At 46.6% G+C, this 17,407-nt stretch overlaps 1 protein-coding gene across 3 annotated transcripts in view; it reads left to right on the top strand.

The window, feature by feature from the left end:
- Positions 1-17,407, top strand: part of LOC119402446 (tubulin--tyrosine ligase-like protein 12) — a 301,835-nt gene that overhangs the window by 58,661 nt on the left and 225,767 nt on the right. The gene's annotated exons all lie outside the window — the stretch shown is intronic.

The following is a 17,407-nucleotide window of genomic DNA, read 5'->3' as shown; positions in this document are numbered from 1 at the left end:
TGTAGCTATATGGACAGATTTGCGCACACTGTTATGTAGCATGGTAAGTTGATCTCACGTACGTCGGTGTTCTAAGCAATTCAGCGATAAAACATGATAATGCTCTGAAGGGGAGAAGTTTTGGTCGTAGCGATTAAAAAGGATGAATGAGATTGCTTTCTGCTGGATGGACTGAAGTTTACCCGTGTCATTTGCGAGATGAGGTGACCGCACAATTGACATTCAAGAAGAGGCCTGACAACTGACCTGTAGGCTATAAGCTTGCATTCTTTTGTGGCACCGTTTAACATGCTTCTGAAGTAACCTAATTTTTAAAACAATTTTGCAGAAATAAGGTCAGTGTGTTTATGCCACTCTAAGTTTGGAGGAAAGAAGATATGACTTCTTTGTTAGACACAATATTATTGAGAATTAACGCCAAGGAAAGTATAGGGGGTTTGGAGTTTGGAGACAATCCAAGGCATACCTGCCAACTCTTCCGAATTTTCCGTAAAATGTACGATACGATTTTACGAATGTTACCTGAAATTTTACGGAATCATTTCCGATTTAAAAAAATTAAAAATCTATTAAAACAGCGTGTTCTTCACGATTAGCTACTGCGCATTGCCGTAGCTAGTCGCGGAGGCCGCGGAAACGGCGTTGTGGTACTTTCCACCGCCAAGGAAGTACAATATGTACTCGTGTTATCATCATCAGCAGCAGCTTCAACATTTAGCGACTTCTGTCGTCTTCTCGGGGGGTGGCTACGAATCCATACCTCCTTGGCGCATACGGAAAGCGCAAGGCGTAAGCACGACCTCCTCTATAAACTTCCGACCTGCTCATGCCGCCGCTCCCCGTGTCGCCAGTTTTTTTTAGTTCCCCAAACTGCCACCGCACGCCGCGCCGCCACAACTGACCCCCACTATGCCCTCGCTATCGGTTGCTGCCTCCGCAGGGTCGCAGGGTCTGCTTGTTCGGCGCGTATAGTAGGCGCTCGCCTTTGCGACATTCGGAAGTTATTGCATGACATCAGTGACACGCGATAACCTCGCAGTGACTGCGCAATCAGAAGCAACGTTATAGGCAAAGGTAGCAGTACATTCCCCCAATGGTGCGCTGCTGCGTTTTCAAAGGTTTATGGTTTCTTTTTTAACTCGTACCAGCTATGTACGAAGAGTTCCCGGTGCATCATTAGGCAACATCCCGATTTTCCTATGTATAAATTTGTACGAGATACTACGAAAGCCGTCATTTCTGATCGAAGAAAGGGGTGTCGAGCGCTCTTTCAGCATGATAGCGACGAATTGCAAAACAAATATATCGCAGACCTAAACTGACAACGCGTTAAAGTAGCGTCGAAGATGAATATGCAGAAGACAAAATAATACTACATGTCCAGCGAAAGAGTGTTCGCGACAGACAACTCGATACGAGAATCTGTAGAAGAGTACTCTAGGTCAAGTATACCGGAGAGCCTACTCATGTCTAGCAGATTTACCAAAGAATGAGAATGGGTGCATTCTTAACCCATGGCTGACACTACCACTGTCACAGAATGGGAAAGTGTACATTAACTATTCGAGTTTGCCAGTTCTAACATGCAATGAAGAAACTTGGAGAGTGACAATGAATACTACAGAAGTTAACAACCACGCATGCAATGGAACGAAAAATGATAGGAGCAAAACCAGGGCTAGGCAGCAAGAGTATTTCAATAGTATTTTAGAGATACTTTTGAGTATCTGTATCTCTGTATCGAGATTGATTTGCAAAATGGTATTTGTATCTCAGTAGTGAAATATAATTCTACGATGTATATCGCGATGCAGTGCGGGACACGGGTACCATATATCGTTACCTTTTTTTTTTTGTCGGAACTGAACTCAATGTGTTCAAAAGGGGAAAGGAAGACTTTTTTTGTCCTAATCCAAGCAAAAAGGCACGTCGCCGGTCTGTGACACAGTGCGGGCGGCGAAGAGTTCCCCACGCGTGCAGAATGGCCCATCTGATAAACCGTCCGACGCCGCTGACGGCACAATTGCGGAAGCAGTTATTGCCATCCAGTGCCGATTAAAGTATACACTCTCTCGCGGCAGGTGTCGCACCGCAAATTTTTTTTTTTTTTTTTAGGGCTCTAAGCCATTTCGCGAGTTTTGTGTTGAGGTTTAACCGATGCTGTCTAAATTACAGCCTATTTGAGTATAGCTGCTGTTCTAAAGTGCAATTAACGCACCAACATTTTCAGCAAAACAGATCTGATGTCTAGAATAAATGTCTACACTAGTATTTGCATTCTTGTATCTGTATTCCCGGTATACTTTTTTTCGTCTTTTTGCGAAAGCATTTCGGAAATATCCCGTTATGTCAAAAACACATATGTATCTCAGAACATGTGCTTGAGGCTCCCAGCACATGTATTTCGATATCTGTATTTAGGAATACTTTTCTGTGAATCTCTGCCCAGCCCTGAGTAAAACTAAAATATAGGAAGACAGGAGAGTAGATAAAAAAAATATGTGTAACTGATATACTAGTTGATATTCGGGCGACCGCTTGCGTCGAATACAGTGTTTCGTAGTCCTGCAGAAACTCGGCTTTAAGATGAACCCACCATCAGCCCTTGGACGAATTATTTTTGCACATACAGCTATAAAGAACGATAAGGTAGGGCACCATTGCACGAAATAACGCCAGGAATATAAGGACTGCATTCTGCAGGCCATTCTTTGTATATTATGTTTGATTTCTTTGTTGCCTACACGTTCCCGCTGCTCGCGCGTAGACGGATACATAATGCAAAGGCCTTCGCGCGCTTAGATTTTGGGTCAGGTGGTCAACATTATTTAGGAGCCCTCCACCTACGGTGCTTCGCATAGCCAGAGTGTTGCTTTGAGACGGTAAAACTCTGTGAATCAGTCAGTCTAGACGCTAGAAACTCGAAAAAAGACGATAATTACGCGCTCACTAGTGCGCCAGGAACCCAAGACCAGCGTGCCCTCAATGTAAACGAAGCCACCGCATCGTCTGCTATGGGGGTAAGTGCTGGCGGCACCTGGCGGCACTTTCGGTCCCTATCCGCAAGCTTTCAGGACCGCGCGCCGCCGTAGGGGGAGCGCCGATGAGCAGGTCGTAAGTTTATAGAGGAGGTCGTGGGCGTAAGCATGTGGCAGTTAGCTTTGTTCGTGGGTCGGCGGTGAGGACTACGCTGTTTGTGTCGCTTTTTGTATGACCGGCTGCCGCGTCCGACACAGTGGGACTGCTGTGTTTAAGCCGTAGCAGCTTCGCAGTGCAGTGTCAGGTTCTAAGCCTCGACAGTACTTCCAAGTGTTCTTCAAATCGTACACGACGGAATTCCCATGCTTCGTGCCGTCGAAGAAAGGGGAGAAGTTTGGTTTTTGCACCACGTGTGCCTGTGACGTGAACATTTCCCATGGTGGAAAGTCCGACATCAAGGTGCACATCGCATCGAAAAAGCACCAGGGGTACGTGCGAGATGCCGACAAGCAGCCAAGCCTGGCAAGTTTTGTGCGTGCTGACAGTGACTTCAGTGTTATTCGGGCAGAGTGTCTGCTCACGGCGTTCTTAGTGGAACATAACATTCCGCTGAGTGTCAGCGATCACGCTGGGCCACTTTTCGGAAAAATGTTTCCCATGTGTGAAGAAGCGAAACGCTACGCCTGTGGCCGAACAAAGACAACTGCAATTGTTGGAGAAATGGCTGCCAACGCCGAGACGCCTTTGATGGATGCCCTCAAACAGCAGGTATTTTCAATCGCTGTGGATGGTAGCAACAACAGGGACACGCAGCTTTACCCGACTGTGGCGACGTATTTTGTGAAAGAGACTAGTCGAGTGGAAAGCCGCCTTCTTTGCCTCGGGACAATTAAAGGCGAAGCGACTGGGCACAAGATTGGGCACCTAATTTTGGACGCGTTGAGGTCCCGGAATTTACCTGCTCAGAACTTGTTGGCCATGTCCTCGGACAACGCCAATGTCATGGTCGGGAAGAAAAACAGCGTGTCAACGGTGTTGAAAGAGGCTCAACCAGCTTTGATTGGGGTCGGTTGTCCGTGCCAGCTGATAAACTTGGCCGTGCAAAAAGGAGTGTCATGCCTTCCCGTAAAGGTTGATGAAGCTTTGATTGACATTTTTTTTTACCTTGAAAAAAGTTCGAAGCGGAAAGACCAATTCAAGGAGTTTCAGGAAATACATGACGTCGAGGTGAGGAAGATGTTGAAGCATTCGCCAACACGTTGGCTTTCGTCGGGAAAGTGTTTAAAGAGACTTCTAGATCAGTGGAAGCCACTTCTAAGTTTTTTTTTTTGGGACAAGCGAAGAAATGTAATAAGCAGAGCTTGTTTTTGGAGTCCTACCGAATTCCAAAGACTTCTCAGCAATCCTCAAAGAACTCTGCACCTACCCAAATGTCTTCTGTAGGCCTTGGAAAAAGCACCGACGCCGACAAAGTCCCACTTAAGAGCAAAAGTGTTCATCTTGCACCTCAAGCCAAAAAGATGAAGCTTCAGACCACAGAATCCGAACAAACCAGCCTCGTCACTCGTGAAGAGCGCCTGGTTTTTTTCTTGTCATCGGAGCTGTCATGAGTAAAGGGGCACGGGGCGCGCGCTGGACAGCGCAAGGCGTCGATGGTGTGCGGGGAATGGAAAAGTACCCGATGGTGTGCACCCCCGCCACGTCGACGCAAGCCATTGGCCGGAGAAAGGCGCGTGCCACGCGACCCGAACTGAGGTGCGGAACCCCAGAGGAACAGGCAGACATTGTTCGGTGGAGTCGTCGAGGAGCAAGGTGGTGCAGGCCAGCGTCGCGTCCGCGACGGGAACAGCAGGGCTGAGTTCTGGAGGCAGCGTTGTGCATGCCCCGGGAGGGTGGCCGTCGACCTCGGGGTCTACCGAGCGAGGCGTCCCGGGCTTGCGGCAGCCTCATCACGCAGTTCTCGTGGCACCTGCGGCACTACCACAGCTCGGCAAGACGACGGCGACCCACCGACAATCAACGGAGAGCCACGTCGACAGTTAGAGCCCGTGGCACTGAGGAGAGGCCGACAGTTAGGCCTAACTGGGAGAGACCGGTGTTCTCCGAAAGGAAGGAAGCATCGGCGAGGAAGACGATCAGCGAGGCGTCTGATCGACGGCGACGGCCCGGAGATGTCGACAGGAGCTGCGACGACGGGACTGGGCGTCGACTTTGGACCACCAACCGAGTCAGCGGACACCGCGAACCGTAAGAACGCTCCATGGGTATCGCGAGTGACTGAGAGGCCATAGTGGCCAGACTTTCGGGCTAGAGGAGCCAAGCAGAGCTAGAATGCTTTTCAATGTTTAGTCAGCGATAGCGCACTAGCCTAGGAATTTCCTGATGTACCAATATTGTTGTAAATTTTGAGTGTTCATTTTCCTGTGCCGTGGTGTGTTAGATAAAGTTTTGTTTGCAGTGCCACCATGGTCTCTCCCGAGTCTCTCTTCTCTCTCTCTCCCAACACCATTCCGACATTGCAAGCGCTCCCGAGATACGTGACATAATAAGTGGCGAGCCTGTGCCAGGATTTTTCCAGCGTTTGGGCCCAGTCACGTATCGTCGGGGGTTGCAAGGATGGATTGGGACAGGGTATTAAGAGTCATTCGGGAGAAAAAACTCAATAAGGAGCAAGGGCTACAGTTTATTGAAGAAGAGAGAGAACGCCGTCAACGAGAGTTCGAGGCGGAACGCGCCGAACGCGAGGCAAAACACGCCGCAGTGTTAGAAGCATATGCTCGAGAGAAGCAGGAACTTGAGCTTCAACTGCGATTGGCACAAGCCAAACAAGCCAAAGAGGGTATTGGACCGGATGAGAGAACGCCCATAGAGGTTTCAATGGGAGAAGTCAGTGTGCCTGATTTTGAGAGTTCTGCCTCCACTGAAGAAAGGGGCAGTGAGCACGCTAGTTGTGCAAAGATCAGTATTTTAAGCAATGAACAGAAGATAAATAGCTCAGATGTTGCTTATAGTGATAGTAAAGCAACAGGTAGCGAATTGCATGCCATTGTTGTTGAAGAGGGCACGGAGGTGCGGAACGCTACGCCTCCAGACAGCAGGGAAGCAGAGTATAGCTCCTCGTTGATGAGCATGCACATTCAAAGTAAAAGAGTGTCGCGAGCACGAGAGAAAACGTCAGAGAGGAGTAGGATGAATGGAGCGTCTCATACGCTGGGTGGTAAGCGCGTAAAAGTGAAGGGGACGCATACAGCTCCAAGGGTAGCGAAAAGTCGTTTCAAGTATCAGGACGCAAGGAAAGTTGCCCGAGCTGTGAACGGTAGACGCGTAAGACCAAGGAGAAAGAACGCTGCGAAAACACGTCAAGTAGGTTGTTATTATTTGGATGCAGAGAGGGTCGTGCAAGAAACTAGTGTCGGGCATAAATGTAGGACACAGCATAGAAAAGTTGTTCGGAAGAGGCGTCTGGTGAGCGGAAACAGAGGCGTCAGCTGTAGTGAGCGTGCGAGACGATGGGCAGCGAATAGACGTCGGAAAAAACTGAAGAAGACGCGAAATGTGAAAAAGCACAGGTTTAAACGTGGGGAAGTAAACTGGTGGCTGCTATGGTGTTAAGAAGGATTCTGTGAAATATAAATTCTGTGCAGTGAATAGGTTTTGAGAATATTATTGTACGGCTATTTTTGAGTAACGCTTGGGAGTATATTAATGGATGTCTGTAATTTAGTAGACCTTGATAGACAGTGTATTTGTGCAGATTTGTTAAGAGTTTTGTGCGTAGTTATCTCTGTGAGTGTAGCCGTATAGTGTTAAGGACGATGAACTCGTGGACAGCGTGAACGGTTCAGTGTAATGTTTGATGACGTGTTCGCGGAAGTGCCTGGTGATGACCATGGTGCAGTGGAAGTAGATGGGACCATAAGAGAAGGGAATGCGAGTCAGAAGTTTAAGACATCATCAGAAGAGCAGAGGGCCATAACCCCGAGGAGGACAGAAGCAGTTTTTACGAAAAAAACTCTTAAAAGGGGGCCCAATGTCATGAGTAAAGGGGCACGGGGCGCGCGCCGGACAGCGCAAGGCGACGATGGTGTGCGGGGAATGGAAAAGTACCCGATGGTGTGCACCCCCGCCACGTCAACGCAAGCCATTGGCCGGAGAAAGGCGCGTGCTACGCGACCCGAACTGAGGTGCGGAACCCCAGAGGAACAGGCAGACATTGTTCGATGGAGTCGTCGAGGAGCAAGGTGGTGCAGGCCAGCGTCGCGTCCGCGACGGGAACAGCAGGGCTGAGTTCTGGAGGCAGCGTTGTGCATGCCCCGGGAGGGTGGCCGTCGACCTCGGGGTCTACCGAGCGAGGCGTCCCGGGCTTGCGGCAGCCTCATCACGCAGTTCTCGTGGCACCTGCGGCACTACCACAGCTCGGCAAGACGACGGCGACCCACCGACAATCAACGGAGAGCCACGTCGACAGTTAGAGCCCGTGGCACTGAGGAGAGGCCGACAGTTAGGCCTAACTGGGAGAGACCGGTGTTCTCCGAAAGGAAGGAAGCATCGGCGAGGAAGACGATCAGCGAGGCGTCTGATCGACGGCGACGGCCCGGAGACGTCGACAGGAGCTGCGACGACAAGACTGGGCGTCGACTTTGGACCACCAACCGAGTCAGCGGACACCGCGAACCGTAAGAACGCTCCATGGGTATCGCAAGTGACTGAGAGGCCATAGTGGCCAGACTTTCGGGCTAGAGGAGCCAAGCAGAGCTAGAATGCTTTTCAATGTTTAGTCAGCGATAGCGCACTAGCCTAGGAATTTCCTGATGTACCAATATTGTTGTAAATTTTGAGTGTTCATTTTCCTGTGCCGTGGTGTGTTAGATAAAGTTTTGTTTGCAGTGCCACCACGGTCTCTCCCGAGTCTCTCTTCTCTCTCTCTCCCAACTCCATTCCGACATTGCAAGCGCTCCCGAGATACGTGACAGGAGCTAAGTAGGGCGTGCTGTCTCCTCTTGCAAAATGTAGTGCCGCTTTTGAGAGGACAAACTGCCTTCTTCAAGAACAGGCTCCTCATATTCATGCACCGCCTTCTTGAGGATCTCCTAATTAGATTTGTGTGGCCTTTTGTTCTCAAAGAATGCAATTAATTGCTGGAAGTTTCCTATGGAGCTGCAGAGAACCAGAAAGGTGATGAAGACCTTGTCATTGGCAGCATAACCCGCTCTGTTGTTGAAACACTGAGCTCAAGTGAGAAAGAGCAGTTCTTTTCAGCTGTACGTCTGTACTTTACAACATCATGTGATTATATATTAGACATAAGTTTCCACTGGAAGACATCAACCTCAAGATGGCCGAGGTTGCCCAAGTGCAGTCATTGGAGACTGCTTCATTCAGCAGTGTTCGACATTTCATTACTGCGTTCCCTGCTCTTTTGTCACAGCAAAGTGGTGAATCAAGAGAGAAGGCAGTCGATGAGCTCGAAGTGGAGTTTACTAGTTTACAAGCATACAATGTTCCGGCAGATGTTTTGAAGGAGCCCAGGTGCGACGTACAGTGGGCACGTTTGGGAGCCGTTCGAAGTGTTGATGGATCGCTCAGGTTCCACAGAATTTCAGTGGTTATGCTGGGCATTCTCTCCATTCCCCACAGTAATGCGGAATGTGGGAGAATATTCAGCACCGTCAACAAAACTCGGAGTTTCACTCATCTGTCTGTGGAAAAACTCTCGAGAGCCTGCTGATGGTGAAAGGGCACCAGAGTGGAACTTGCTTTGAGCAAAGTTAGACGGAGAACTTTCTCAAGAGGGCAAAGTCCACAACAGCAAAGTCACTGCAAAAATAAATTGTTGCCCAATTGAGTTGTTGCTGATTACTCTCCGACCGATTTTACTTGTGGTTGCAAAAACATGATTAAGCTTGTCGCTGAAGGCAAAACCCTCAGAACCTGTAACAAAAAGAGTGGGTTGGCTACCCCCCCGCCCTCTCCCCCCCCGTTTGAGGGTTTTACTAATTTCTATGTTGCCAGGTTGGCAGGTATGCCAAGGTACTTGAATTCCTGGATGTTTCCTAGTGCATGTTTGGCATTGCCATACTTAAATTGCAGTGGTTCCTTTTTATTAGTGAATGTCATTGTCACCGTTTTCTGAAAGTTAAGCTCCATTTGCAAAGTTCTACTCCATTCGAAAAAAGAAGAAAACACATCATTTAGCAAAACCTGATCAGTGGCACTACACAGACTGGAATACAGAATGCAGTCATTGGCGTATAGATGAAGCTTAGTAACTGGAGTGTTAGTAACCACTTGGACAACATCATTGATGTAAATTAGGAATAAAAGGGGTCCCAAAACAAAGCTCTGTGGAACACCCGAGGAAATGAGCCAGTGGTGACTGTTGGTGGTTGTAGCTTACAAACTGGCTCCTCATTTGTAAATAATCTGTAATCCAGCCAAGCAATTTATCAGCATATGAGCCTTTGAGAAAGTTGCCAAGTTTGGGGAGAAGTTTTCTATGCCATGCCTTGTCAAAAGCTTTGGAGCAGTCAATAAAAACGGTGCCGATCTATTCATAGTTGTTAAGTGATGAGGCCATGTCGTGTGAATTCAATCAGCTGTGTAACCGTGAAAAAACCGCTTCGAAAACCATGCTGATGCTGTGAAAGGATGTCGTTGTCAGTTAAATATTGAATAATGTGCTTGTGAATGATATGCTCCAGCAGCTTGCAGCACGTAGGTAATAATGAAATTGGTTTATAGGTAGAAATGACTTCCTTCTTACCTCTTTTGAAGATAGGAACAGCATTGGCGACCTTCCAAATTGGCGGAACTTGTCCGCAGTCAAATGATTTCTGAAATATAATTGTGAGGTATTGTGCACACCATTCAGAGTACCTTTTCAAAAATGCGTTTGGAATGTTATCCAGACCAGCACTTTTAGTAATGTTTATATTTAACAAGAGTTTGTGAATTCCAGAACAACTTTAGAGGAGATGCGGGTAAAAAAACGCGAATTTTAGGAGCTTGCTCCTTATGCTCGGGGCGCGTCCATCGCCGTAGCCGCTAGTTCTCGTTGCTCCCGCTAGCTTGGCGTAACGCAGGCAAAGTATAACCATCTCAGCGCGCGCTCGCGCGAAAGAGAAGTCTTCTTCCTCATGTTCTTCAAGTGTCTTGATGATGATATTAATCCAGGCAAAGCCACATATAGCATAGCCAACTGTAGCATGCGGCGCTCGCTCCACTCCGGCGCGTGCTCTAGTTTGATAGGAGACCGCCAGAGGGCCACAACTGTGATCTTTGTAGAAATCATCAATCTTGGCAATTCTTGGCAACAAGGAGAAGACCACCAGCCCCAATGTCAAGGTGACGGACAGAAACCACCTGTAGAAAGCAACCTACCATGCACTGCTGAAGTGGTTTGCACTCTCGACACCTTTCTGTAGTGGGCCATTGATGCTGGGCAATGCCAAAAACTGCATTTTTTTATCACTGACGTTTTTTATGGTGTGGTCTGCCAAGAATTGATGCACGTCATTTCCGGAGCAGAAAAAATTTTTAATAAAGCGATATTTTGAGTAAAGCGATCTTGTTACGAGGAATTGCTGTACGTATATATACACCCTCACAGCAGCCAATGGGTCACTAGTGTAGAACAAGTGTGTGCGTGTGGTTTCTTCGGGGCAGGATTGCCAGGTCGAAAGCAGTCTTGGGCAGTAACTTGTTACTAGTAACACGTTACCGGTAACTAGTTACCTTTTTCAGTAACTTGTAACGTAACTAGCTACTTTTAAGTTAGAGGTACTTGTAACTGTAACACTGTTACTTTTTTACACAGTAACTGTAACGGGAAATACCGTTACAGTTACTTTCCCCTATCCTCCACACCTTTCACCTGTCCACAACACGGCTCCCCTCGAAGCTTAGGAGAGGAGGTTGCTAAGAACATCATCTTCCCTGCAGATGGCCGAGGTTGGCGGTCGGTCTTTAATGCAACTTGAAGTTTACTTGTGAGCTATATGTTGTAAATCAGTCATGTTGCAACTGAACAGCTTGCTAAGTTTTTTTTCGACATATGTATCCTTTTTGTCACTTGAGCTTCTAGCTCTGTTTTTGGTGTACCGATGGAGCCTTTGGACACCAAGTTTATAGTCTCCTTTGTTCGAGGCTCCAAGCTAATCGTGCTTGACAGGCGGCTAGAGAGCAGCAGAGCGCGAAATGGTTGAGAACTAGAAATACCGTGAACTGGCGAAGCGATTTTTTCAAAACCACTTTGGAACTGGTTGTCTCCGACCTAACACAACAATTACTCATAAATTAACATCGAGCTGGCAAAGTCCCCCAAGATGATTTTTTTTGGTCCAACTAATTTCGGGAATTCTGCCCAGCGCGCCGGCTGAACGTCTGTTCAGTAAAGGACGCAACGTATTCTTCATCAACAGAGGGAAGCTCTCAGATGCCAACTTTGAGAAACAACTAAGTCTAATGTGTAACGAGTTTTGCAAATAAATTGCCTTTTCCCGAAAGGTGCAGAACAAAAAAAAATTGCGAAGCTTCCTCTAAGTCGCGCAAGGCTTGAAACAGCGAAGCTGGAAGATTCTGAAGTCTAATCTGTTTGCTTCTAGGTTGTTGCTAGGTTGTTTCTAGGTTGCTTCTCAGCACAGGGAGGCTCGAGTTATACCACAGACAGTCATAGACACTACGCGGATGACCAGAGACAGAAACTCGCGCTGAAACCGAGCGTTCGCACCTACCATAGATCTACGGACACGTCGTTCGCGTAATGCTTCCATCGCTTCGTGGTCTTCTCGCAGCCGCCACTGTCTTACCCCTTCCCTAGTATTCTCTCGTCGGTGTGTACCGTAAAATGCCGAGCAAGCGCGCCCCCCCATGGTGAAGGATAATCCGACCAGATTTGGAGGGGGGGGGGGGCGCTTGCTCGGTCCCGGACTGAAATTCAAGATGGCAGCGGGAGAGCCCCCAAAAATAAAAAATGCCCATCCATGTTTCTAATGAAATGCTTTATTTATTTACTGTTTTCATTCCCCCTCGTCACTGTCAAACCGTTGAAGCAGCGACCGATTTGATCATTGTATGACCGGCTACGTGATAACAGAATTTCATAAAAAAACAGTAGATAAACATTGAGTGTACTCATTCTTGTGGTTCTTTTTGCACAAGTGATGCTCGTCTTGAAAAAAAAAAAAAGGCTGCAGGGGAGGAAAGGGGGGGGGGGGGCGCTTGCTCGGTCATTGGCGCTTACTTCAGATCTCCTGAGAAAGGGAGGGGGGCGCTTGCTCGGCGTTTTATGGTACCGCTGAAGCACTCTGTACAGATGCTTCGGCGAAGCTGAAACAAGCAGCCACGGTGTTTATCACTGGCTTAATCCCGACGGTTTATTGAAGCTTTTCTCAATTACTGGTTACGTCTGTCTAGAAATCCTAATTGGTGTGTGGCGCCCGTCTGATTGCCTTCTTCATTTTTAGTGGACCAGCGGTGAGTTATCAGATTTGCCCGATTTCGGTGGAACATACCTGCTCACGATGATGATTGTTTTTTGCACATATTTGAACACACCAATGTTTTACGGCCGGCTTAAACAGCTTCGCCGTTCAATATTGGTATTAGAAAATGAGGCTTACCCAATGAATGCCTGTGTTGGGCCCCCATTTGAGGCTTACTTCGTGTAGGGTTTTACCACGAGCAATTCTGACTGCCCACATGAATTCGTACATTTTTATTAAATAAATGCTATCGTTTGGTTTGTGATCTATTACTTATTTTATGCAGTAATGGAAAAGTGACGACGTTACTTTTTCACAGTAACTGTAACTAATAGGTTACTTTTGGAAACTCTGTAACTGTAACGAAACAGTGTGGGCACAGAATTTTGTCAGCGCATTCTTAAAGCATTGCCGGTTTGTGCTTTAAGAATGCGCTGACAAAATCCTGTGTCCACACTGTTTCGTCCAGTTTCACCAAACAAGTCGAGCGCTTAAAATGTGCAGGATACTTTCGCGATGTTTTTAAGGTCCATGGCGGAAAAAATGCTAAAAACTATCAAGGATGCTAATCAGTCTACTGCAATATCCGGTGAGGCAACGCAAGTGCGAGAGAAAAAAGTCGCAGTAATCCCATACCTGCATCGAATTAGCCACAACATAAAGCGGGTTGGCAAGCGAGCTGGTGTTTTTTGAGCTCCCGCCAAGCTTCTAATAATGTGCCGTCAGGTGAATTTTGATGCAAGACCCTGAAAAATGTGCACCACCAAGCATAAAGATAGCTTCGTCCCATGTGAAGATCGCGTCGTGTATTTATTTATTTATTTATTTAATATACCTCAAAGGCCCCCCAACAGAGGGCTTTACATGAGGGTGTGGGCAAACAATGTAGGGTTAATAAAACAATGATTCTATGGCATTTCGAAAGTTATCCGTGTTGGAATGATGGATGACACTTGGGGGAAGATCGTTCCAGTCCCTGGCTGCTTGGGCGAAAAAGGAGTGATGGTGGGCTGTGGTGCAAGCAGGGAGTGGGTAGACGGCCTTAAGGTGACTTGTGCGGGCTGAAGTGCGATGGGCTGATTGAATGGGAGAGTTATAATGAAACGCATGATACATTTTGTGATACAATGATAGCCTAGAAATCTTACGGCGTAGTTCAAGGTTAGGTAGACCTGCTTTTCTTTTAAGGTTAGTAACACTGGTATGATATGAGTAATCTGAGTAGATGAACCTAACTGCGCGGTTTTGAATTACTTCAATGGACTTACATAGGTCACTGTGACAGGATAGTGTATTCCACTATCCTGTCACAGTGAATATGTCGGTCAGACCGGAACGTGCCTTAGTGAACGTCTTAAGGAACACAGGTACAATATAGATAGGGCTCTCAGTGGGCATTTAGGAGTTCATTGTCAGGATTGTGGATGCCGGCCTCTTTTCACTCACACACGTGTGCTCGCAAGAAACAAAAAATAGGATAGCGCGCGAAATCATAGAAGCCCAGGAAATTTTTATATGTGATAAAAGGTGTATCAATGTTGCGTCGCTTGCTCTTTCAAGCAAGGAAAGTGAATTTTTATCTCAAAACATGTGATATCGATGATGGGCTGCTGTTCCTTTGACTGTTTTTGTATACCTCGTCTGCTCTATTTTTTCCTTTTTTTCTGTGTAAATGCGAATATATATTGCCGTGGCAGGAAAATAAAAAGCCAGTTGTAAGTTCAGTGCTGTGTGTGTCTCTTCTTTGCTCGTCCTCGTTGCATGCGCTGTGAAACCTTTGGATTATACTGCACCAACTAGCCTAACACTCAACCTTTGTAACTGTAACACTGTTAATTTTTACTGGTAATGTGCCCATGACTGGCTGAAAGGAAACTGTAGCCCGAAAACTGCGAAAACTAGCCAAAAAGTAACCAACTTGAGCCAAGGGCAGTAAAAAAACTAGCCATGTGTGTGTGAAAACAACTGCGACGTTTTTATTGAAATTAGTAAATGCGAATGCCTTTTAGTGAAAACGTAAATCAGTAAAGTATGAAATCTTCAAAATCAAAATTGCTGAGATGCAAGCGTTGATTATTGACTTTAGCAGTTACTTCGGGCAGGAGGACTACGTTTCTTGCACTATTGCAAAACTGACACTCTCTTCATGCATCTTTCATCACTTCTTTTTTTTTTTTTTTTCAGAAATGACTAGAAGTAAAAGCCTTGTGGCAACAGTAAAAATCAGTATTTTATTAGTGTGCTAAAAATCACAGTTGCTGGGATTGAAGCATAAATTGTAGTCACTTTCACAATCATTTCTTCTGTGATGACGAATCCGTGCAGTTAATATGCCCAAGTCGTCTTCCATACCTAAAATGACACACGCAGTTCGTCCGGTGATCGATTGCTATGTCTATTAGTGCGGAGCATCCTGGATACAGAACGCTTTCAATTGTCCTGTTCGCTCCTAATTCATCATCATCATCATCAGCAGCCTGTCTACGCCCACTGCAGGGCAAAGGCCTCTCCCATGTTCCGCCAATCAACCCGGTCCTGTGCTTTCTGCTGCCACGTTATACCTACAAACTTCTTAATCTCATCTACCCACCTAATTTTCTGTCTCCCCCTCACGCGTTTGCCATCTCTTCGAATCCAATCAGTTACCCTTGATGACCACCGGTTATCCTGCCGACGTGCTACGTGCCCGGCCCATATCCATTTCTTCTTCTTGATTTCAACTATGATGTCCTTAAAGGCCAACTCCGGCGATTTTTCGAGGTCGATGGATCTCAATGAAATTCGCTGGGTACGTTCCTTTGCACGTTTCCGTCATTTATGCGAAATTACAGGCTTGAGACATGCGCAGATTGTTTGCAAATGAATTTTAAAGATTGTCTGCAAACGCCCTCCTGGCTTCCCACAATTATAGGCAACATTGCGTCTGTGACGTCAGTGTTGGCAAGGCGGCGGAAGTGACGCAGCCGAGGGCACCGCTAACTTCGGCGCTTAGGCCGCTACAGCGAGCGTCTGCTGTGCATAAGGCGACAGACAGCGTTGGTTTGGCCGGCGCTTCGCTGGTCGTCCCGGCTGTCACAGTTTTGATACTCCGCGCCGGCTTGACCGGCATGCCTTGCACGACTTCCGGTTCGTTCGTAACAACTTCTACGTCATACGTAGACAGTACACTCGGTTGGGTTTCGGTTTCGGTGTTGCGCTTTTTTGCTTATTTAAAAATATTCTCCAATTTGCCGAGTATTTCTGCTATCGGGCCTGTAACAGGAGCGTCTCAGGAACATAAAAGCACCATTACTTTGACATGGCCAAAAAATCGCCGGAGTTGGCCTTTAACCCCCGTTTGTTCCCTGACCTACTCTGCTCTCTTCCTGTCTCTTAAGGTTACACCTATCATTTTCATTTCCATGGATACGGATACATGGATATCCATGGATATACATGGATATCCATGGAACTGGATACGGAAAGTAGAAGAGTAGGTCTGAAAATTAATATGCATAAAACTAAAGTAATGTGCAACAATCTTGGCAGAGAACAGCGCTTTGCGATAGGTGGCGAGACACTGGAAGTTGTAAAGGAGTACGTCTACTTAGGACAGGGAGTAACCGCGAAGCCGAGCCATGAGAGTGAAATAACTAGAATAACGATGGGATGGGGCTCATTCGGCATGCATTATCAAATCATGAATGGTAATCTACCACTATCCCTCAAGAGGAAGGTATATAACAGCTGCATCCTACCGGTACTTACCTACGGAGGAGAAACCTGGAGACTTACAAAGAGGGTTCAACTTAAATTGAGGACAACGCAGCGAGCGCTCCTAATTACACTTTAAATAACACAGAGCTGAGTTAGTTGGTAGCGACTCATGTTAAAAGGCTGGGCGTGAAAACATGGACACAAGAGAGAAGTCAAAGATGGCATGTGTGTTGTCTTGACTTCTCTCTTGTGTATGTGTCTGCACGACCAGTCCTTTAACACTTTCGTGACCGCGGAAAAATCGGTTGTTTTTGGCTAGTCCAGGAAATATTTTTTTCCTGCCCCAGAATATACTTGATGCTAAAGTGTAGGGTATCAAGCGATAGAGGAAGAATTGGTCTTTCCAACAGTATTAAATTCAAACGACGGATTTATTTCGAATATAATAAAAAAATTATCAAACAAAGAAAAATGCATCAAAAAGAAAGAAAGATTCATAAAAACATCAGTGCTACTCTGCAAAGGTTAAACATTTAAAAAAATCGAAATATACGTTTTGAACGCAAAGCCCTCATAGAATTATAGTGGAAATGTAAGCTCTGTAAGTACAAAGATTATTTACATAAGTACAAGAATATAGGCACTAGTGCCTATCATGCCACCGCGCGATGCAGTTTCTCGACGCGGTGAAACAAGGGCTGGCTGCGCATGTTTCAGGAAAAAAACAATTTTTTCTGTTCAACTTTCCTAGCATAGTTTGCAGTTCTGGTATTTTTCAATTTTCCTGTGTACTTGTTGAAATGAACAGTGTAGCCTGTTCCAAATCTGCAAAAATCTATAATTGTACCCTCATTTGACCTCTTTCTCGCTCATATACTGCCGAATACCATAGCGACCTTCACATTTCACCATTTTCTCATCCACTGAAAGGTTGCGACGGGGTTAAAAGATAGCGTAGAAAAATCGTTCATGTGTTGCAATAGAGGAGACACCTGGTGAAGATTTTCGTGGGATGCGACGGTCGTCTTCTTCAGATCAGAGACACTCAAGAAGCCTTGAACCTTTTCCGTGGCATCACTGATGGTGGACGAAGGCCTCGAAATATGTGTCGTCGACACCAACGCCAATGCAAGCGCGGGTCTTGAACGATTACCATGTACACATGGAGTGAGACGAACTTGCTCATCTTCTCTTCAGTAACCTCCCTCCATGGATCCGTCCCTCTCACTGTATGTTGGCTTTTCGAAGGT

This window comes from Rhipicephalus sanguineus, chromosome 8 (genome assembly GCF_013339695.2).
Source record: "Rhipicephalus sanguineus isolate Rsan-2018 chromosome 8, BIME_Rsan_1.4, whole genome shotgun sequence".
NCBI lineage: Eukaryota > Metazoa > Arthropoda > Arachnida > Ixodida > Ixodidae > Rhipicephalus > Rhipicephalus sanguineus.
The sequence above is the reverse complement of the archived record's forward strand: the minus strand, read 5'-3'. Positions and strand labels throughout refer to the sequence as shown.